Below are 6,000 nucleotides of genomic sequence, written 5' to 3' on the forward strand. Positions count from 1 at the left end.
GATATTGAATTGTTTGGAAAGATTTAAAAGCAAATCGTTTGTAAGCTTATTTGACCCAGACGCCTTCTCACCTATGATAGATGCAAATTGACCTAGCATATCAGGCTGAGAAGTGGTTACACTGCTTGTTGAGTTGTTGTTGTAGATGGATGCGTCGGCAGATGAATGCTTCCTTTTCGGCCACACCTTGCCAAGTCTGCAATCTGCTGCTCCTTGACGTAGGCCTCGAGAGCTTGGCACTTATTGTCCGGTACGTCGCCATACTCAATGCCGATGATGTTTGAGGGGTCGACCTTTCACTTTTCTTGATCTTCACCGGCCATATCTACCGATGGTGATTTCTTTTTTCCTAGCGGAGTCGCCAAAAAATATGTTGACAAAAATCTGGTTAACACACGAAAGCATTAGGACGTGCGTATCGCAATGATCGTCACCAGGAATCTCCCTGCACCGACCCATCTGACTGGTGCTCTAGAGAAATTACGAAAACCTAGAATCACGAGCTCAGGAGGGAACCCATCGGAGCTAAGGGTTGTCCTGAGATCAGCAGGCCACTCAAAATGCCTTCAAACGCCGTAGAAACATAGGAAGAACAACAATGGGGTAGGTAAAGCTAAGGTTTGGGAAAAGTAAAGCGAATTGTATTGATTCGATTGGGATTACCATCAATCGTCCTTAGTCCTCATATATATATATATATATATATATATATATATATATATATATATATATATATATTATAGGCCGGGGGAGTCGTATTCCTTCCAAGTTGGTTTACACAAGGACTCCAATTATAAATCTAAACCTACTCGGACTACACAGGCCAGACGGGTCGGCCACCAACTTTGCCAATTTTGGCAGTCAACACAGTGACTTATGAAACTCTCGTCCCAATTTCCAGTCCGGTCTAATCGTTAAATGGCAGGAGACATGTTACGTACCTAAGATCTATCATTTTTATTGCATACTTTGCCTACCCATGCAGAGTATGTTCTAACATTAGGACAGCTTCGGCCGTTGCCAAACCTTTATATTGTAGTTATAATTTCAGCTAAGGTGCTATTCTCGTGTTTCCCTGTAATATGCACATAAATCCACATAGTAAGGTCCACTCTGAACAAACAAGGATTGTTGGAATGATCTTTTGTCATTTATTTTGTATGACAAGTCCTCCATGCCACCATGAATACAAACAAAAAATCTGTGCATCACTCCAGCAGGCATCACGGGGTCCTTTGCACCGTCATCCTCGGTCCTCCACCATTCCCCCTCTCCTCCTTACCGTCACCCGAGCGGGGGGCCAGAAGCCCGAGCACCCACAAGGAGGGCAGCGGTAGGGTGACTTGGGCGGGCAGCAGGCGTGCGCCATGAGGGCGGAGGCACTCTACTGCGTGATGCTAGTGGGGCTCCTCCGGCAACTTAGCGGCTGGATCCACCGTCCCCATGGCTGGATCTGTCACCCCCATGGGTGGATCTGCGGCCATGACCGACTCCCTTGCAGTGTCACTCCAGGACATGTGCCCGCTGTCCAATGGCAGCGGAGATGACAACGCGTCCCACGCCTTGCAGCTGTGTGGAGGGGGTGTGCTGTGCTCGGACCAGTGGCTACTGGACGGTCGCCTTGGCATCGCTATCACGATGGTGAGGATGTCCATCTTCAGCACGCTCAGTGGGACTAGTGGCTCAGGGTTGCGTGCGTGCGTGCGTGCATAGGCTTGCAGGAGGCGTGCCGGCCTGGCCACAGGTCACCAGCTGCTCGCCCGATTTGGCGGGATTTGGAGGTTGTAAGTCTGGACCTGCCTTGGCGGGATCTAGTGGCGCGCGTAGGAGAAGGTGTCAGCAGCGGTCCAGGTGCGCTTTAGGCGGCAAGGTTGGAGATCTACGTGGGGTGTGCAGTGGCAACGAATGCGGGACACGGTGGCAGAACACGAAGAGGCACGACGACACGGCAGGGGGAGGCACAGCGGTGGCCCGCCCCTCGTGGACTGCTATGGCTGTGGCCCCAGACTCCCAGTGTTGCTGGGCTAGGTGCGTGCAATGCCTTAGGTTGGGATGCTCAGAGCAAAAGCCTTTGCTGGCAATCTTTTTGGTGACAGCGGCTCAGACGTCATTCTCCCCATTGTGGGAGTCATCTTGGGGTTCCACACCCCACTATATGGGGTTCTCGCGGTGAAAGCCCTGTCCAGATCCTGGACAAGTGATGGTGGCGCCACTGGCGTTGTGCCCTCCTTGGAGCCGTCGTTTCTAGAGATCTAACTCGGCCTGTGGCAATAACGATGACATCGATGGCCATGTGAGACTGCTGCCGGAGGTGCCGGCTTTGTGCAGGAGGGAGAGGTTGACAGGGGTTGCCAAGCTCACATGGTGGTGTGTTCACAGTTGTAGTGGCGGCCAAGCGTTGCCACATGAGCAGACTACAGCGCCTGTCGCTGCTTAGCGGTTGTCAATGCGGCGTAGGACTATGTTGGAAGACGGCGCTTGCGGCAACAACAACTTGCTCCCTACCTTGGTAGTGGCAGCCATGCGCACGGGTTTAGCATTGAGACGAAGTCAACCTGCGGGGTGTCTTGGCGGTTTGATGGGGACCTTGGAATCAGGGCGGCATTGCTCACCATTTTGATGGCAAAAAAGGAATAGATCCGCAAAATGGAGTACTGAGGTGGACGTGGCAAGTCCCCCGTATGCGGTGTTTCTTCAAGGTGATCAGAGAGAGGTGGAGTCCAACGGTGGATGGTGAGGCTCCCACGCATTGTGTTGTCATGGTGTTGACTGCGAAGCAGCTTGTGAGAGGTTTGGATGTGATGATATCACTCTATCGAGAGGTGTATGGTGTTACAGCGGCTCTGCAGCGTTGTGTCTCGCATAGTGGTGGCCTTCTCGGTGCGATGTTTTCTGTTTCTTTTGGTTCCCTGTCAACGTGGAGTCACACATGGAGGCAACGACGACTCATTAGTACATAACCCTTAATTTATTTTGGTTGGGAAATCCTTATTGTTCTGGTTTCCCAACCGGGACCGCCGATCTGAGACTAAAGGGCGCGTCCATTAGGCAACCGGGCCAAAAGGCAATCTTTAGTCCTGGTTGGTAACACCAATATGGACCAAAGTGGCTGCCACACCCTTTGGTCCCGGTTTTTTCTTTTCCATTCATTTCATTTTCATTTCAATTATACTTTTGTGTTGGAATTCAAGGTGAGTATAAACTCCACTATTATATATATATATGTATGCACGCGCACGTTATTGGAGTTGGTACATATATATTTTTACATACACTTACACAGATATGCACATAGGGCTTCTTGAATGGCCAAACTCCTTCCTCCTGTATGAGCTGATCTTGCATTGCATCGATCTATGCAAAACTTAAAATATTAATTAAGACAATTTACAAAATGAGTTGAAACATTGTCAAAGTTTTTTTTTACTTACTTCCATCTCCCAAGCATCTCCAAGCAGTATACGTCTTGAAACTTGAAAGGACCTACTAGACGATGGATGTTATTACAAACATAGTAGACGATGGATGTTATTACAAACATAGTATGCGCATAAATTCTTGCTCTGTACATACACTACCGGACTCGGGCTGTTTGCAGAGTGTCAAGAATACTTGACAAAGGCCCTATTGCACTCGAAATAAGGTTTGCCGAGTGCCGCACTTGGCAAAGAGCAAAGAGCACTCACGAACAAAGTGACGGCAAAGAAGGCTTTGCCGAGTGCCTTTCCTCGAACACTCGGCAAAACCTTTGTCGTGTGCCAAAAAGCTCTCGGCAAAGTAAGAGGAGGGGCGTGAGACTTTGCCGAGTGCTACGCAAAGGCACTCGACAAAGTAATGAACATTAAATTAAAAAAAAACACCCGCCACCACTGCCTTCACACCACCACCGGCATCGAGAGAGGAGCGGAGGGGGCGGCGCCAAGAGAGGGAGGGGAGGCCCTGCCGGCCGCCGATCGAGGCCTTATCCAGCCCGTCACGCTGGAGCTCTGCCACCTCCCACGGTTCCGCCGCTGGAGCTCCGCCTCCGCCGCTCCTAGCGTTTGCTGCAGCTGCTGGCCGCCAGGTACCGCACCTCCGAGACGCCGCTGGATGCGCCACGCCACCCGCCGCTGCCCCACCATGGTCGGAGGCAGCCGCTCGTCACGTCGGATCTGGCCGCCACCGCCGCTGCCCCGCGCCGTAGCCGCCATCCCGGAGGATGATGGGGAGCAGGGATGGAAGAGGGAGGGAGGGAGGGGGTAGAGGGCCAGCGACACGGCATCCGCGAGGGAGGAGTAAGGAGAGCCGCGAGATGGGCACCGCTAGCTGATCGCGGCTGCCGCTCCTCGCCCCGCCACCCCTCCTCACAAGTCGATCTATTCCGATGAGGGGTGAGCGGAGGAGGGAGGAGAGGAGCCACGAGAGGGAGGTAGAAGGAAAGGGCCGGGGAGGGAGGTGGCCGGGGAGAAGCTCTCACCGCCCTAGGGCCCGACGCTGCCGCGGCCGCCCACATCGTCGTCGTCGAGGACGCCGAGAGATAGATAGATAGATAGATAGATAGATAGATAGAGAGAGAGAGAGAAAGAATGAGAGAGATGAGAGAGGGAGAGAGAAAGGGGGAGGAGGGACAGCCGCTTTGACTTGGGAGAGAGGGGGTGATCCGGCTCATGAAGTTTGACCAATGGGAGACCTCCATTTTAAAACCTTGTATTGACGACGTGGCAAGTGTGTTTTTTTAATTGTCTTCCAATGCATTTTAATACAGGCAAATGAGCTCAAATGAAATTGTTGTAAACTACAGAGTTTAAGATCTTGCCGAGCCCTACAACTTTAATATAGAACTTATTTACATCCGAGGTCATTTGAAAATTTTAAAAATTTAAAATTTGAAATCAAATAGCTTATAATTATATTTTGAAGTATAAAACAACGTCAAATAAAAAGTGTACAACTACAAAGTCTTAAATCTTGTCGAGCTCTACAACTTTTGTATAGAACTTATTTACATTCGAGGCCATTTGAAAGTTTTAAAATTTATGATTTCAAATTAGATAACTTATAATGATATTCGAGATATTAAGCAATATCTAATACGGAAGTTGTCAACAACAAAGTTTTATATTTCGTCGAGGTGTACGGCTTTGGTGTAAAGTTTTTTTTTCATATGAGATCATATAAAAGAGTTTGTATTCAATAAATACATCCACTAACTCTCTCACATACAATCACAAATATACTTCTTGTGATATGTTTCGATTTTGTACCCATTATTATGACAAAATGTGCCAACTCTTCTCAACTTTTTATCACAGCTTCATGTGTGAAACCATCACATCATGATAAATTTTATAATTTTCAGATCTATCATTTTCTTTTTCAGAATTTAAAAATTATTGGGACACATGTTAGTGGTCATATTTCTTGAACAAGATGTTCGAAATTTCTTTTCATTTCATGAGTAAGGCATTAAATTGGGCTAAATAACATAATATAAGTTTCCTACTCATTGTATTCTATTATTCAAATAACTTGCGGTTTAAGTTTGACTTGATTCAAAAAATTTGCTTGAAATTTAATTATTTAATTAAATATAGAAAACAAATACAAAAATATATTAAATTTTAACATTGAGTAACACATGTTGTATGTGGAGAGTCGGAAAAGTTTTGAGGCTGGAAGGGGGGGGGGAAATCTTAATCCTTTGCCGAGTGTCAAAAAAACACTCGGCAAACTCTCATTTTTGCTAAGTGCAAAAAATAATACTCTCGGCAAAGAGCTTTTTGTCAAGTGCGAAGAAAAAACACTCGGCAAAAACTCGTCTTTGCCGAGTGTATTTATTTTGCCAAGTGTTTTCTTAATTACACTAGGCAAAGAGCTTTTTACCGAGTGCTCGAAATAAATAAAACACTCGGCAAACATGTCAACGCTCGGCATTCTTGGGATTTCCGGTAGTGAAGCTACCTCTATGAAAGGAATCGGGTGCTCGTAGCCTAAGAGGGGGAGGGGTAAATTAGCCAAAAT

This window comes from Panicum virgatum, chromosome 3N (genome assembly GCF_016808335.1).
Source record: "Panicum virgatum strain AP13 chromosome 3N, P.virgatum_v5, whole genome shotgun sequence".
Classification (NCBI taxonomy): Eukaryota; Viridiplantae; Streptophyta; class Magnoliopsida; order Poales; family Poaceae; genus Panicum; species Panicum virgatum.